Consider the following 18,159-nt stretch of genomic DNA (forward strand, 5'->3'; position numbering starts at 1 on the left):
TCTACTCTTAAATGGTGGCTTGAGCCTCGAAGAGCAGCAAGAGAGCAGATTCCATACTCAAGCACTTTTCATGCTTCTGGTTGTATCATATTTGCTACATTCAAGGGGTGGAGCAACAGAATTCACCTTTTGATAGAAGGAGCTGCAAAATCACACTGCAAATGGATAGGCAAACTGGAATAGGAAGAATTTGGTTTTTATTTTTATTTAACTTTTATTTTAAGTTCAAGTATATGTGTGCAGGTTTGTTATATGGGTAAACTTGTGTCATGGGGGTTCGTCATGCATATGATTTCATCACCCAGGTATTAAGCCTAGTACACACTAGTTATTTTTCCTGATCCTCTCCCTCCTCTCACCCTCCACCCTAGGAAGAGTTTATGAGCAGCTTTGCAGTCAACCACAAAAGGGAGGAGCTAGAAACTTCTCTTGCTGGCAAAGTTGGAAGAGACACAGCAATTTTGAGGTGGAGTTTGAGGCCCTCATATTGAATTTTTAAAATGTTGTTAATCACTAGATTCCTATCTTCCACAGTTTTTCTGTCAAACTTCTTAATCATTTCCAGTAAGAATAATAACAGCTTTATGGGCAAGGGTTTCCAAGTCTTTTATATCCTGGAGTTAAGGTTTAGTACATCTCAAGTGGCAGATATATATGGAAACAGAAAAATTTTAATGCACCAGCCTTATTTTCTAGCCCAAGTGTCCAATATGCAGCAAAGGCTTACTAAACAAAGGAAACATTTCTGTGTGTGGTTTTCTTAGTTACTACTTGGTGAGACCCAGCTTACATGAACAATTGTTCTCTCCTCATCTGTGTAGCTTTTGGTCATATTTTCTCTCATCATTGAAAATATAATAGCAGGCCAGGTGCAGTGGCTCACACCTGTAATCCCAGCACTTTGGGAGGCAGAGGGAGAAGGATTGCTTGAGCCCAGGAATTGGACACCAGCCTGGGCAACATAGTAAAACCCCATCAAGAAGCTGGGTGTGGTGGCATGTGTCTGTAGTCCCAGCTACTCAGGAGGCTGAGGTGGCAGCATCACTTGATCCTGGGATATTGAGGCTGTACTGAGCTGTGATTGCCCCACAGCACTTCAGCCTGAGCAACAGATACCCTGTCTCAAAAAAAAAAAGAAAAGAAAATATCAAAACATAGTTTAAATAGAGGGAAATGGCCAGTGTTTGTTGCTACGCAGTGGAAAGAGAAGTTCAGAGTTAATTAGAAAATGTCAGTCATCTCAACTGGGATTGATTTAGGCTGTGGTGATGTAAATTCAGTTTTCCTGTGAAATGTTTTCATATTAATGGAAAAAAGTTCAAGCTGGTGAACTTTGTATGAATACAGCTTAATGTCAGACTTGCATTTAAAAAATCAAATATATGTGTTATTTTTGTGAAATAATTAATGTTTTTGTAAAAGAATCGGTACATTCTTGCCTATGCATTTATGAAAGTGACAATTGTTCATACCCTAAGGAAAGTCATGTGCCATTTTGGAATGCCTTAGTTCTGCCATCTTGGGTAGAGAGTTGGTCGTCGCCTCACCCAGACCATTGGGACTGGAGGTCTGGGAGTCATTTGAAGGTGCGGCTCTCACCATGTGGTCTTTGATACTCTCTTCTCCACTCCGGGCAGAGGTGACCAGCAACATTCTAGCCCCCGGAATACACATGGCAAGCCTCAAGCCAGGTAAGGGGAGGGAATGAAAAGGGGGACACTGTGAAGGTGAAGGAGAGTAGAAGAGGAAAGGGGACAAGAGGGAGAGAAGGCTGGAGGGAGGGGAAGAGAGAAAAGAAAGGGTCTCGTGCTGCTGGAAAATAGCGTGGTAGCAACAGGGGGAAGAGGCCCACTGATGACTTCTCTGGCTGCTGCTTTCCACCTCAGCGTGCAGCCCCGCCAGACTGAGGACCAGAGGTCATCTTTGGAGATGTTTCATGAAGCAATTCCGAAAGCTCTCTTAGTCACTTCTACCATTTAACAAGGATGGACGCCAGGACGCTGTCCTTCCACTTTCAGCTTTTTGGCTGTGCCTTGGTTTCAGCCATTTCCTCTCTTTGGAATGCTCTCGCCTTCATATAAAGGGAGTGGCACCCTTTAGGCTTCAGCCTGATGATTACTTCCTTGATGAGACTCTCCTGGATCCCTTTCCCCTCATTGGGTTAGGTGTCCTTCCTCAGTGTTCCCATTACTGCCTGCAGCTGATGCCAAAGCCTGGCATTCTGGATTCGGGTTTGCCGGTCCCCTTGGCCATGAGCCTTTGTGCAGGGCACAACCTGCACAACCGTACAGAGTGGCCTTGTTTTTCGACACATAGTGGGCATCCAGTTAAATGTTTGTTGAATGAATTTTCTTTACTTTTCCAGAGCCATCTCACTATTTAACTCCTCTTGAGTGGTAGCAGCCAGAACTGAACAAACCAGTCTGTGCAAGTCAGGGCCCTATTAGGCAGGGTCTGATCAGTAATGAGGCCACCATGAGGTTCTACAACCACTCCTGTTTGTTCCTCGAATGGCAATACCTACCGCTCTAAAACCAAGAATGCATCTCCCCAACCTTCTGCTGTATATAACTTCGCCTTCCCCATCATCTCCATTTGTGCAATTTGTTTTTCCTACTAGTGTGAAGAAACTCCTCTTTCCTTCTTTCTGGCCCCATTCCCGATGTATCAAGGCCTCTTTGTCCTCTGGTCATTTCTTCCATGGTGTTGGTGTCATCGCCAGGAACTTCGAGCCAGTCTGTGCCTGTCAGTCTGCGTCACTAATGAATCATTAGGTTCCTAATGAAGTGCCGAGCCCTCCACGATGCTGTATGCCATGGTTCGGTTTTGGTTGGTTTTGGTTTTTTTGGTTGGTCCTTCCTTGGAGGGCAGTGGGACAACTGCCTGGGGCTGCTGTTACCTGTGCTCTTTCCCCAGTGGGTTGCAGATTATCCCCAGGATGTGTGGGTGCCGTGGCCAGGTGCCCAGGATGGGAGTTCTGACTCTTGGACGCAGCCTCCCTGAAAGCGGCCCTGAACTGGAGCAGGGCTCTTAAGTTCACCCAGAGATCGTTTCCTTCCCACCAAAACCACTTGTAAAGTCTGCCTGCCTTTTTTAAATTTTATTTTTTGGGTCACGCTGGTATTACCCTGGGTTTTAGCCAGCTTGATAAATAGAGGAAGTTGGACGCCTTCCCAGCCTCCCTGATGTCATGCTTTGGGGCAATCTGCAACTGTGGGAGGTTTCCATGAATCCTTGCAAGTGGTGAGTTTGCCGTTCTTCTCTGCGAAATTTCTCTGTTCTGTGCCATGTCTTACATAAGTTGATATGGTTCCTTTTGTGACTTGCCCTTTCCCTTCAGTGATGTAACAACCCCAAACACGGGCAGTCACTGTGTTTTGTCACTGAAGTGCTGGTGCTCATCAGACCCTCATTCCTGTTCCGCTTCTCTAGGAGATAAAGGCTGGTGGATGTGTGGTGGCCACAGGGGCAAGGAGGGATCTGGGGCCTGAAGGATGGGCTCTTCTTCAGTGAAGCTGAGGCCTCGTTATCTGTCATCTTGCCTTATGTGCACTGACAGTCTCTATATGTCAATACATCTAAATCAACTTCACTTTTAAGTCTTGCATAATATTCCATAACACATATGTGCCATCATTTAGCTCTTCATCTACTAATGGAAACTTATGATTAAGCCAGAAATTTGAGATCAGCCTGGGCAACATGGCAAGACCCCATCTCTACAAAATAACTAACAAATTAGCTGAGCATGGTTGCACGTGACTATAGTCTTAGCTACCCGGGAGACTCAGATGGGAGGACCACTTGAACCCAGGAGTGGGAGTTGCAGTGAGCGATGATTAAACCACCTCCCTGGTTCAAGCGATTCTCCTGCCTCAGCCTCCCGAGTAGCTGGGACTACAGGCATGTACCACCACGCCCAGCTAATTTTTGTATTTTTTTAGTAAAGACGGGGTTTCACCATGTTGGCCAGGATGGTCTCCATCTCTCGACCTCGTGATCCGCCCATCTTGGCCTCCCAAAGTGCTGGGATTACAGGTGTGAGCCACCGCGCCCGGTCTGGAATTAGATTTCTCTATCAATAAGCATGCCTGTTTAAAATTGTAAAACATAGCTAAATTACTCAAAGTTTATGTTTCTACCAATGGCGTAAGCAAGCGTTTACTTCCCCACATGCTCTCCGGCTTTGGATATTATTAGGCTTTTCAATTTTTTCATCCACTGGGAAAAACACATGTCATGTTGCTTGCCCTACTTTTCTACCTGTAAGTATTCAAAGGGAGCAAACAGCGCCCCCTGTTGTTCATTCATAAACTGGATTCCCAGGAACCGTTAAGTGTGCTTTATTGTGGTCATCAGTAAGGTTTTGGAAGAGGTAGTGTGCTTGGGTTGGAAAATTTCATCAAAATAGTACCAGAAATTCCTATGTAGAAAATCCTCATTTTCACAAATGTTAAATGAACTGCTTTCGATACTCAAGTCATAATCGACTCTTTCTTGCTTTGATTATTTAAATATTTTCCTGTTGTTAACCCTACATTTATTCCACATTCAGCACTGGGACATGCGTTTGCAGTTGTTCATCGTAGGACGGGATAACGTGGTTGGCCTTTATTTTTGTTTTTAAGTTCTGGGGTACATGTGCAGGGTGTGCACGCTTGTTACATAGGTAAACGTGTGCCACGGTGATTTGTCCCTGTCAACCCGTCACCTAGGCATTAAGCCCGGCCCGGCATGCATTAGCTATTCTTCCTGATGCTCTACCCCCCACCCTCCCCGACAGGCCCCAGTATGTGATGTTCCCCTCCATGTGTCTGTGTGTTCACATTGTTCAGCTCCCACTTATGAGTGACAACATGTGCTGTTTGCTTTTCTGTTTCTGCGTTAGTTTGCTGAGGATAATGGCTTCCAGCTCTATCCATGTCCCTGCAAAGGACATTATCTCATTCCTTTTTATGGCTGCATAGTATTCCATGGTGTATATGTACTGCATTTTCTTTATCCAGTCTATCGTTGATGGGCATTTAGGTTGATTCCATGTCTTTGCTGTTGTGAATCGTGCTGCAGTGAATGTATGTGCACACGTATCTTTATAATAGAATGATTTCTCTTCCTTTGGGTATATACCCAGTAATGGGATTGCTGGGCACTGAACTGCTGTTATAACAGTCTGTTGACAGAGGCCAGTAGTAGGTCAGTTGGTTCCACCATGGCCTTAGAGATGGTTTCTTCTCACAGATCTTCATTTGAAAGTCATTATGTCCTATTTCACATGAGAAGACACCATTATGTGAAGTGGCTGTCATCTTCAAGCTAATAGCTGTACCAATGTTTTGGTTCAGAAGTAAGGCATGTTGGAATATTCTAAAAGATACAAGTCAGGTTGTCAGCACTGCTCTCTGCCTTGAGTGGATCCCCTGTTTCCTTTCCCCAGCATGCATCTGAGTTTTCCCTCATTTCTGTCATTGCCAATACCCCCATGTTCCTTTCAACTCTGAGCCAAACTCTCAGTAATTAACTGAGAGTCAGCCCTTTAGTGGAGAAAGAATTCTGCCCCTGGCACAAGAGACCTAAATGCCCAGTCCTTGGTATCAAGGAGTTTAGGTTCTAAGGAAGTGAAGACAGAAACACATGAAGAAATATCTAACCAAGCAGGGCCTCTAGAAGGGACCACCCCAGCCCAAGTCTGGTCCAATTGCTTCATTGTCCAGTACCCTGTGATGCTGTTAATGAAACCTTCGACTGAGCAGTAATTCATGCCACAAAAATATTAACAAGGCTGGGTGTGGTGGCTCACACCTGTAATCCCAGCAATTTGGGAAGCTGAGATGGGTGGATCACCTGAGGTCAGGAGTTCGAGACCAGCCTGGTCAACATGGTGAAACCCTGTCTCTACTAAAAATACAAAAAAAAAAAAAATTAGCCAGGCGTGGTAGCGTGTGCCCGTAATACCAGCTACTCAGGAGGCTGAGGCAGGAGAATCACTTGAACCCGGGAGGTAGAGGCTGCAATGAGCCAAGGTCATGCCACTGCACTCCAGCCTGGGTGACAGAGCGAGACCTCGTCTCAAAGCAAAACCAAACCAAAAAAACATTAACAAGATCAGTCCCCAAACTGGCCTTAGGGTTGTGCTTCCAGTTTATATATAAGTTCCTCAAGAGCAGGGTTTACATCCGTTTTTTTCTGTAACTCCAATGCCACATTCAAGCTGTGATGTGCAGCAGGGAACCCAGGGGTCCTTGGCTGATGAGCTCACCACAGCATTGAAGTATTATGTTAGCAAGAAAATCCACTCTTCATTGGTCTAATTTTCTCTGCTTTTTTCTTTTCATTTTCAGATGTGCACAGAGGTTCTCCACATTTTTCTCTGAACTCACTGTCAGGTGAGTGAGGCTATTTCTATGAGATCATGTTGTAGAAATGAGGAACATGTTGGCTTGGGTTTTTCTCTCTTTCCTATTTTCCCTCCTTCATTACAAGTTCCCATCGCCCTACCAACTTTGTTCTTTTTTGTTTGGTTGGTTTTGTTTTAACTCGTCACTCCACTTGGAGTGATGTTTTCTTCAGACACTCTCTTTTCCTTGGGGATTCTATTGTTGACCAGTTTCTTCTTGGTAACCCAATTGCTTCTGAATGGACGTTCAGAAACAGGTACCGATTTTGAAGTTACATGGTGCAGTGAAAGCTGGGGAAGGAGAATAATCATTTATGTGGAATTATTTGGGATTTTGTTTCACTGTTTTCCCCATTCCTGCTCCCTGGACTTGCGTCCCTGGTTCTAACAGTTTTTGTCATGTTTTGAAATGGATCAAGGAAGTGTTTGTTCTCTCTCTGACCTAAGTGCTGTGCAAATGCAGTTGTCAAAGGATCCTTCCAACCAGATTTCTGCCCATGGCCCTCTTCTAGTTAGAAATCCCGAAGCCGCTGTGTTCACTCTTTCCCTCCCTCCTTCCTTTCCCTTTCTCTTTCCTCTTTTTTGAGACAGCGTCTCCCTTTGTCACCCAGGTTGGAGTGCAGTGGCATGATCACAGCTCACTGCAGTCTTGACCCCCAAGCTTAAGTGATCCTCCCACCTCAGCCTCCTGAGTAGCTGGGACCACAGGTACGTGCCACCATGCCTGGCTACTCTTTTAATTTTTGTAGAGATGGGATCTCCCTATGCTGCCCAGACTGGTCTCAAACTCCTGGCCTCAATTGATCCTCCCGCCTCAGCCTCCCAAAGTGCTGGAATTACAGGCCTGAGCCACTGCGCCCAGGCTATTTCTTTTGAGACTCATAAATAGTGGTTATTTCTGGGAATTCACGGACATAAATTATCAAAATTTTGTAAACAATGTAAATATCTATCATAATGAATACAAATTAGAATGATCTTATTATAACATGATAAATAACATCATTATTACAATAGATACTAGTAAGTTATTGCTGTAAATAAGGTTACAGCACCTGAGCGGGATCACACAGCCAGTAAATGGCCCGGCTGGCACCTGAAGCAGGAAGTGGCATGGTGTTATGAGAAAACCAAGGACGGGCATGGGATCCTGGCGGCTGGGGGCTGTGGTGGGCTCGGCGGGTTCGTTTCCTGAGTCCCTCGCTTCGTCTCCAGTATGGTTTCCTGGAAACCAGCCCTGCAGTGTAGATCCGTGCCCCGGGAGGCTTTGAAGAAGAGTCTCTTATTTTCTTCCCCTCCATATTGATAGAATTATTTTGCAGCAGTAGATTCTAGACCAAATCAATGAAAACATCCTTGCCTAGTGCCTGCTGTGGGTGTGGGTGTGAGGTGATCAAGCCTCTGTAGGAGAGGCTATTGTGTTCTGGTTCCTTGTTTTTGTTTCTAGGCCAAGTCAAGTCTGATGGACCATGAAGAGAAAGTATCTTTTGTTTGTTGTTTTTAAAAATCACTATTTATTTGGCCATGCCAATGACCAACGATTCTGAGTAGCGACTATTAAGCTCTTGAAGGCAGGAAAGATATCTGCCTTGTTTATTGCGGTATCTCGAGTCCCTGGCGTAGGATCTTGTTTGTAATAGAACTTTGTAATAGAACGTCAATAAATATGCATCAACTAGATGAATGAATGTCAATTATTTTGGAAATAATTCCAAAATCTGTTTACATTTAGGACTGGAGTGTATTCTAAACTTACCTTCTTCAGCTGGGTGTGGTGGCACATGCCTGTAGTCCCACCTACTTGGGAGCCTGAGGCAGGAGGATCTCTTGAGCCAGGGAGGTGGAGGTTGCAGTGAACCGAGTTTGCACCACTGCACTCCAGCCTGGGTGACAGAGCGAGACCCTGTCTCAGAAGAAAAAGAAGCAAACAGCAACAGCAAAAAAGCAACAAAAAAGCAAAAACTTGTCTTCTAATTATGCTTGTAATCATAGCTAACACTTCTTGACTATACTAAGACTTTCATTATATTACCTCATTTAATCCCTACAGAACCCTAGGAGATAGGTCTTGGCATTACTTCCATGTCGTCAGATGAAGAATTTAAACTCCAGAGAGGTAAAAACGTTCCAAGGTTACACTGCAAGTGATGTAGCTTAGATGTGAAGGCAGGCAGATGGCTCTACCACGCATGCTCCCAAATCCTATGCTATTCTGCTCATTTGTGTGTGTTAAACATACTGCAAGCATCCGGGGCAGACCCTGAAGAGTGAGAGGAGAGAGATGAAGTAGGCTTTCGCCTTGCCTTGGATAATTCACCATAGCAAATCAATAGTGTGGTAGAGTGCAGATGTAGGAGAGTGGAGAAGTTTGGAGATGGGCAAGGGAGCCAAAACACAGAGCTCCCTCACCAGGTTTGGTGAGTACGTGTTTACATCAGGCGCACAATTTAGTTCTAATCTTGCACGTCTGATAGTGATTCACTTGTTTTATTGAATAAAGCTTCCTTTTTCTGCATCAGAAAGCACTTAACGCTTATTAAGAAAATCATTTTGCACTGTAAAGACCAAATAAATCATTTCCTTCCATTTGATTCTAGAGACGTGAAAGTTTCACACTGCGATGATGCCGTGTGGCTCAGCGTTGACTTACTTTGTGCTGTGACAAATGCCACCTGTGGCTGCCGTTTTAGAGTTCCCATTCAGCACTTACCATGTTGTTTCTCTTACTGCAGTAATACTGGCTTTAGTTCTTGGTGATCTTATCTTCATAAAATTTTGTTGCTGAAGTTCAGAATAGTTCCTTTTGTCCAATATTTATTCAAACTCCCTCAATTTCCAAGATTTGAAATTGCTGCTAGACATTTCTGTGAGCATTTTGGAGAAATCTGAAAACAGTCTCATTTGATTTATATCATAGGTAAAAATCTCAGGATTTTCTTTCCTTGCCTGGTTTTGGCATCAGGGTTATGGTAGCCTTGTAAAAGTGAGCTCAGATGTGCTCTTTTGATGCAGTTTCTGTGCAAGTGGAACTCTTATTCCTTAAATATTTGATAGAATCATCAGTGAGACCATCCGGGCCTGGAGTTTTCTTTGTGGGACAAGTTTTGAGACTTTTAACAGTTATACCTACTGATGTTTACTGTTTCTGCTGATTCCTTCTTGGTCCTTTTTTCTAGAAATTTGGTCCCTTTCTATCTAGATTTCGAAATTATTAAAGAAAGTTGTCCCTAAGATCCTTCATTATGTTTATAACATTGGCAGGTGTATTGCTTTTTCCATCCCTCCTATGGCTATTTATTCACTCCCTGCCTCTCTCTTTTCCTCCCATCTCCCTCACCTCCCTCAGTCTCTTAATTTTGCCAGAATTGTCTTTTCAAAGAGCAACCTTGGCTTTGTTAATTTTTCTGTCTTTTTTTCTGTCTTTGTTTTGTGCCTTCATTTTTTCGTTACCTTTCTTCTCCTTCTTTGGGTTTATTTTGCTGTACTTGTCCACACTTCTTAAGAACCTTAATTCCTTAATTTTAAGCCTTTCTCTTTTTCTAATATGTATGTTTAAAATAGAATTTTAACTGCATCTTGAGCTGTATCCTGTGTGTTTTGCTATATAGTGTTTTTATTACTGAGCGGGTCAAATATTTTCTTCTGTCTTTTTTTGAGACAAGGTCTTGCTCTGTTGCCCAGGCTGCAGTGCATTGGCGTGATCGTGTTTCACTACAGCCTCTACCTCCTTGTCTCAAGCGATCCTCTTGCCTCAGCCTCCCATGCAGCTGGGACCATAGGCACATACCATCATGCCTGGCTAATTTTTTTACTTTTTTGTAGAGATGGGGTTCCACTTTGTTGCCCAGGCTGGGCTTGAACTCCTGGGCTCAAGTGATCCTTCTGCCTTGGCCTCCCAAAGTGCTGGGATTACAGGTGTGAGCCACCACACCTGGCAGATATTTTCTAATAAACATCATGACTTCTTCTTTGACCCATAGGTTATTTGTTAAATAACAGACCTAACGTGTGTGTGTGTGTGTGTGTGTGTGTGTGTGTGTGTGTGATGAAGTCTTGCTCTGTCGCCCAGGCTGGAGTGCAGTGGTGCAATCTTGGCTCACTGCAACCTCTGCCTTCCAGGTTCAATCATTTCTCCTGCCTCAGCCTCCCAAGCAGCTGGGACTACAGGCACGCGCCACCACACCCAGCTGATTTTTGTATTTTTAGTAGAGATGGGGTTTTACCACAGTAGCCAGACTGGTCTCGAACTCCTGACCTTGTGATCCACCCGCCTTGGCCTCCCAAAGAGCTTAGATTACAGGATTGAGCCACTGCGCCTGGCCAAATCTAACTTTTTGTTATTACAACTTGTGGTCACAGAACAGGCTGCTTTCCTGTTTTCTTTAAAAAGCTTTAGAAACTTTTTCGATGGTCTGGATGGTTTTCACAGACATTCCATGTGCACTTGAAGAGATTGCGTATGCTGCAGTTGTTGAACTGGGGCTTCTAGATATGGTCTTCATGTTGTTGGTTAAATGTGTCATTCAAATATTCTTTATCCTTAATGACTTTCTTAATTTTTACCAGTTGCTGATAGATATCTCTCATTATGATCGCGAATTAGTTCTATTTTTCCTTATATTCTGTCAATGCTGTTGGGTGTATTTTGAGGCTATAGTAGTTGCATTCACATGTAAATTTCTTCAGTCTTCAATTCAGAATTGAATCTTTTATGAATGAACAGTTTTATTTCTAGGTAAAGTATTTTGCTTTAAAATATAATTTGTCTGATATTAGTGTAAACACATTAATTTTCTTTTGAGTAGCGTGGGCATAGCATATCTTTTCCATCTCTTTACTTTCAAACTTTCTGAATCATTGGGTTCTATTTGTTTCATTTTAAATAGCATATAATTGGAGTTTGTATTTTTTTCCAGTCTGATAATCTTTGCCTTTTAATGGAATCATTGAGTCCATTTATATTTCATGAATCATTGATCTGCATTTTTTAATATATTTTTTTATTATACTTTATAATTTCCAGGGTACATGTGCAGATCTTGGTACAAGGGTACTTGCCATGGTGGTTTGCTGCCTCCATCCCCCCATCCCCTACATCAGGTATTTCTCCCAATATCATCCCTCCCCAATCTCCCTTTTGAGATGGAGTTTCACTCTTGTCACCCAGGCTGGAGTACGATGGCACGATCTTGGCTCACTGCAACCTCTACCTCCTCGGTTCAAGTGATTCTCCTGCCTCAGCCTCCCGAGTAGCTGGGATTACAGGCGCCCGACACCACTCCTGGCTAATGTTTTGTATTATTTTTTTAGTAGAGACGGGGTTTCATCATGTTACCCAGACTGGTCTCAAACTCCTGACCTCAGGTGATCTACCCTCCTCAGCCTCCCAAAGCGCTGGGATTGATTACAAGCATGGGCCACCGCACTGGCTTGCATTTGGTTTTAAATCTATGACTTTCTATTTTTCCTAACCATTCTTTGTTGCTGTTTCTCCTCTTTCTTGCCTTTTTTTCAGACAGACTGAATATGTTAAAAATTGTTTTTCTCCTCCACTATTTAGGAAGTTATATGTCCCATTTCTGTTCTTTAGTTACTAAAGAGATTACAACCTGTAGAAATTACATGTCTACTCAGCTTTTCAATGTGTAAAATAAGCAATACCTTTAGCTTCCTCTAGGATAATTCAAGGACCTTGGAAGACTTTAATTTTTGAATTTCATTTTTTCATCTCCTTATTTATATTACATATTGTGTATATATTATCTCCTATGTTTATATATATGAGTTAGTTGCCATGTGTTTTTATTCTATGATGTTTCACTAATCCCTACAAGATGTTATTGTTTTATATAGTAGTTTTGTTTTGTTCTGTTTTGAGACAGAGCCTCCCTCTGTCGCCCAGGCTGGAGTGCAGTGGCACTGTCTTGGCTCACTGCAACCTCTGCCTCCTGTGTTCAAGCGATTCTCCTACCTCAGCCTCCCAAGAAGCTAGTGTTGTTACAGGCACCCGCCACCACACCCGGCTAATTTTTGTATTTTTAATAGAGATGGGGTTTCACCATGTTGGCTGGGCTGGTCTTGAACTCTTGACCTCAAGTGATCCTTCCGCCTCTGCCTCCCAAAGTGCTGGGATTACAGGCGTGAGCCACCATGCCTGGCACTGTTTCATCTAGTTAAAGTTCATTTGGATTTGCCAGTAAAGAGTACTACCCCTAGTTCTGGGCAACTGGGGCCTCTGGCCTGTGATTTACGATTTAGAGGTCCCCTCTCTGGCTCTTCTCTAGCTCCACTCCTCTCCAAATGGTAAGAAGTCTGTGGCACCAAGAAGGCATGCCTACCCGGGGCCTGCCTCCCTCTTCCCCTCACCTTTGCTTCTAGATCATACAACGGGAATCCAGGACCCTGGAATTCCCAGCCCAAACTTTCTGTGCCGAATTCCAAGACCTGGGCCCTCGCCTTTCTCATCATTCCATGCCATGCTACAGGTGTACATGCCCCCAGACCCAAGGGATGACCAAGGGGTACATGCATGCAAGAGAGGGCTTTGGGGTGTGCAGGCTGTGGTGATCACATGCGTGTGCACAAAGCCTCTTACAGCCTGGAATGAAGCCTTAGGGGAAGAATACGGGCAAAGCCTTCTTTTAGACTCTTGATCTGTATTTTACAAACGTTTGCAATGGGCCCGGCCACAAACCCACCATTCTTTGTTCCTCATTCCTCCTTGCATCTCAGCTCTTATGTCTTTTAGCTGAATGCATGTTTTAGGACTGACTTCATTAATGATCTGCAGGCAGGGAACAACATCACAGTTTCTGTTTGTCTGAAAATGTCTTCATTTTGCCTTCATTCTTCAAAGATAATTTCCCTGAGCGCAGAATTCTAGGCTGGCAGTTCCTTTCAGGCACACTGCAGGTAGACTTCCACTGGTGCCGGCTTCCATTGTTGCTTCTGAGAAGACAGGCTGTCAGTCTAACAACGGCTCCTTAACAGCCTTTTTTTTTTTTTTTTAAGGTGGAATCTCACTCTGTCACCCAGACTGGAGTGCACTGGCAGATCTCAGCTCACTGCAATCTCTGCCTCCCAGGTTCAAGCGATTCTCCTGTCTCAGCCTCCCAAGTAGCTGAGACTACAGGTGGGCTTCAGCACACCCAACTAATTTATGTATTTTTAGTAGAGTCAGGGTTCCACCTCATTGGCCAGACTGACCTCAAACTCCTGACCTCAAGTGATCCACCCATCTCGCCCTCCCAGAGTGCTGGGAATACCCACCAAGCCCGGCTTTAATTATGCTTTTCTTACCAGTTTCCTGATTATTTTTCTGACTTCTATGAGAATTGAACAATCCAAATCAATCACCACTTCACTTTTTGTTCTTGCTTTATCCACACTGAGCACCCCTGCCGTCCTTCCCTTTCTACATTTCCCTTGTGCTGGTCTTGTAAGCCAACATATGACGCCATATAATTGTCGCAAAAGCATAGAGTTTTCTAGAAGACTTGAGGAACAATTATCTTACCTCTTGTAACTCAGGTCAAAAATACTGCTTGTTGCCTATATCATAGCAGCTATGGTATAATCAAAGTATGCCAGTTAACCAGAGATAACAGAGAATAACCCTCACTCAGACCCACCCTATGGTGGTGTCAAGCTATTTCTCCCCTTTTAATATTATTCTTTAATTATTCTATATCTAGATAAAAGATTCATCATTTATTGCTGTTACAGGTTGCACTGATGATATACATTTAAAAAATATGATACGGAACCTATTGAATGAGATTGAAGAGCTCTAGAACGAGTTTTTAGAGTGGAAGCACCACAGCATATGGTCGTGTAGCTCGCACACTGTACAACTCTAGAGGGAGGTTGCCATTTATGTCAGAGTTCCCAACCTGAAAGGGGGCCTACATAAAGATGAATCGGGATCATCTTTAATGAGTGGCTCTCTAGTGTCAAGGTCCAGATTTCACTGTTGAAATGCTAGCCAATAGTTTTCTCTGTAATTGTTGCTATTTACCTAGCCATCCTTAGCACCTTAAACATTTGCTAAGAACCAGTGGCTATTCAAATCCTCTTTTTGATGATCTGGATAGCACTGAGCCTACTCAGATTGCACTGGAAGATGAATAGATGTTTGTGTTAGGCTGTTCTTGCATTGCTATAAAGAAATCCCTAAGACTGGGTCATTTATAAGAAAAGGGGTTTAATTGGCTCCGGGTTCTGTGAGCTGTGCAAGAAGCATAGTGGCATTTGCTTCTGGAGGTCACTGATCACCGAGGGAATGGTTGCCCAAGCCATTCATGAAGGATCCCCTATGATCCAAACACTTCCCACCAGGTCACACCTCCAACATTCAGCGTGAGACTTGGATGGGGACACGTATCCAAACTATGTCAATGTTCCAGCTGAAAAAGAGAAAAAATGGCTTTAATGTGCAATGACTGAAGGTTTCAGACTTCACAGATTTCCCTCTTTCATCAGCGATCCTAGAGATGTTACGACCTAATAGGACATTCTCAGTTTATGCAGAAGGCAGTAGGAGCTACATGATTTCAAATACCGTAAAGCTTCTCCTTCTGTTCAGCCCTGAGGAAGCATTCCAGATCTGGCAACTGAAAGCAGCCTTTTGAGTGGTACCAGTCTGCATTAAGTTCTTGATCCATATTTTTTTCCAAGATGATTGCTGGAATCATCTTTCATTCTGGCCTTTCCTACCCTCATTTGGAAGTTGAGTAGATCCTGTCTTTAGTGAAAAGGCATGGTTGATTTTGATCAAAGGTCCCAGTCACAGCACATAGTAGGCACTCACTCTGTATGTACACTGAGTCACTGAGTACACGAATTCACCTTTGATCATATCTTGCATACCACTTAGGTCCTGCCCTACAAGTTAGCAAAGGTCAAGAATGTGTTTGTAGACATTTTAAAATTGTATAATAGCATTTTGAATTTGATGTCTTTCACCTGATGGACTCAAAACATTTTACTTACAACGAGACAAAGTCTCGGGAGGCTGGCATTGTGTCCTGGCAGAAAGAGTAAGGGTTCTGCCAAATAGCTGAATGACCTTGACCTGTCCCCTAAACTTGTAGGGGTGTCCAATCTTTTGGCTTCTCTGGGCCACATTGGAAGAATTGTCATGGGCCACACATAAAATACACTAACGCTAATGATAGCTGATAAGCTAAAAAAAAAAAATTGCCAAGAAATCTCATAATGTTTTAAGAAACGAATTTGTGTTGGGCCACATTCAAAACCATCTTGGGCCACATGTGACCTGTGGGCCGTGGGTTGGACAAGCTTGCAGTGATGGGCCTCTTTCATTTGTAGAATGAAGGTTCATTATAGGTGATGTCTGAGTTCCTTTATAGAAATAAACCACTCTGATACTCTCTCCCCAGGCTACACTTAAATACTTGTGAATTAAATCTAAGTCAACTTGACCAGTTTCAGGTAGTCAAGCCTAAGGCATTTGTAGAGGAAAGCATTTTCTGTGGTGCTGTAGTTCACTCAATAATGCCTTTGTTGGCCAGGCGTGGTGGCTCATGCCTGTAATCCCAGTACCTTGGAAGGCTGAGGCGGGCAGATCACCTGAGGTCAGGAGTTCAAGACCAGCCTGACCAACTTAGATAAACCCCATCTCTACTAAAAATACAAAATTAGCTGGGCGTGGTGATGCATGCCTGTGATCCCAGCTAGCTGGGAGGCTGAGGCAAGAGAATCGCTTGAACCTGGGAGGCAGAGTTTGTGGTGAGCCGAGATCATGCCACTGCACTCCAGCCTCCAGCCTAGGCAACAAGAGCAAAACTCTGTCTCAAAAAAAACAAAATGCAGTGCTTTTGGAGTGGGGACAGAGTTCAAAAACTTAAAAAATATTTTAATTTCTAAACATTTTATTGAAACTTATGGCATACATATAAGTGTACAACTCAGTGAATTTCATGAATTGAACATATCCATGTAACCGACAGACTATTCCCCGTACCTCAGAAGCCTCCCTTGTGCCTACGTCCAATATTATTACAACTCCTTCCCTTCCAAGGATCACCCTTCTCCTGACTTCTCCCCGTATCGATTGGTTTCTTCTGCTTTGGTTTCTCATGAATGGAATTATGTACAATAAGCACTCTTTTCTGTCTGGTTTCCTTGGCCAACATTATATTTCTGAGATGCATTGAGATTGTTGTGTATAGCTGTAACAGACACTCAGATCTTTCCTCCAGAGAGACATCGATACATCTTTGCACCACTGTGTTAACATCCCCATTTGAGTGACTCATTTGGGAAGATCAATAACATGCCATTATGCCCAGAGAGAGGTTAAAAGGGGAGGGACAAATTAGAGGCTTTTTATAATTGATTAACATATTATAGCATTACTACATAATACAATTTATTGATTAAAGACATGCAAGCCCTCTTTTGAAGGAGAAATATTCACCTCCTGGTTTAAAACATCATCATGTCAGGTCCAGGAAAGACACTCTCCTAGTGCTGGTTATGAGTATTCGATTAGAGAATTCTTAAAGATTGCCAGCTTTACCTTGAGACAGAAATTCTGGCTTATATATCCCCCTTCTTTCCATGCCCTCCACCCCTTAATCCCAGCGCTGCCTGATCCTGCACATACTAGGTGCAAAATAGGTATTTGTTGAATGAATGAATAAATGAATGAATGAATGAGTACAGCTAACATTTCCAGTGTATTCACAGTGCCAGCCACTTTGCAAAGATTACTTGTTTATTCACCGCAACAGCACTATCAGGTGGGTGCTGCTATCTTGATTTGCTAGATGGGGAAACATGACCATTGGAAATAACTTGTCCATAGTCACTCAGATATTATGTGGCCAAGCTGGGACCTTTGAACTCATGCTATTAAGTCTTCACCACTGTGAATTCACACTCTATCTTGGGCTTGCAGAGGCTGCAAGTTGTGGCTGGATTCATGAGTGCCCTTGGCTGAGAGCTCTGCTAGCTAAGGACACACAGCCTGGTTTGTCCCAGCCACTTCCCTCTGGCTGTGTAGAGGGGGCCTGCCTAGTTGGCTCTCACCACCCCCTTGCTGGTGCCTGTGCCCATGAGTGGTTCCTTTCTCAGCATCCCACACCAGCTGTCGCTCCTAATGCTGACTGCCTGTCATGGGGTAATGTAGGCCAACTCCCAGACACGAGAGGATCAGACAGTCTTAGCATTTCAATTCTCTCTATGTGCTGAACTCTCGCCTAGCCCCTGCCCCACCTCTAGCACGTGCATTTCATCCAGTTTACTCCTATTCATCCCTCACATCTCACCTGGTACATATTGGCCCTCAATAAATATTTGTTGAATGAATGAATGAATGAATGGTAAATGAGGCTTTTACATTCAATTCTGATATAAACTACTACAAACTAAACTACTAAACTACTAAAAATTCACATCCTATGTATTTGCCTGTTGCTGCTTCTCTTCTCCCCTTCTCTGCCGCTCTGCCGGTGGGGCCTGGGGTTTTTATGGTTACAGGGTTGGGGCACAGGGCAGGCCAGGGTAGTTTTGGAAAAGGCAACATTTGGTCAGGGAAACAGGAATGCATGTTCTCACTTTGGACTGTGGGTCCAGGCTTGAGGATGTGGCCCTTGTCGGGGACCACCCTCTTCTACCCAGTATTTTCCTGCCTCCTGTCCATATCACTTATCCTTTTACAGTATAAAACGTACAAGAGTGAAACTCTGTCTCAAAAAAAAAAAACATAAATAGAAGCTGGGCAAAGTGCACTGCCTGAG

At 43.6% G+C, this 18,159-nt stretch overlaps 1 protein-coding gene across 1 annotated transcript in view; it reads left to right on the plus strand.

Annotated features, from left to right (window-relative positions):
• Positions 1-18,159, plus strand: part of ADGRG2 (adhesion G protein-coupled receptor G2) — a 130,164-nt gene that overhangs the window by 32,034 nt on the left and 79,971 nt on the right. Inside the window, exon 2 of the mRNA XM_064364479.1 lies at positions 6,339-6,383. The gene's annotated coding sequence lies outside the window, so the exon portion shown is untranslated. The remainder of the gene's footprint in view (positions 1-6,338; positions 6,384-18,159) is intronic.

The sequence above is a fragment of the Aotus nancymaae genome, unplaced genomic scaffold (genome assembly GCF_030222135.1).
Source record: "Aotus nancymaae isolate 86718 unplaced genomic scaffold, 86718_ANA_hifiasm-v0.15.2.pri h1tg000058l, whole genome shotgun sequence".
Lineage (NCBI taxonomy): Eukaryota > Metazoa > Chordata > Mammalia > Primates > Aotidae > Aotus > Aotus nancymaae.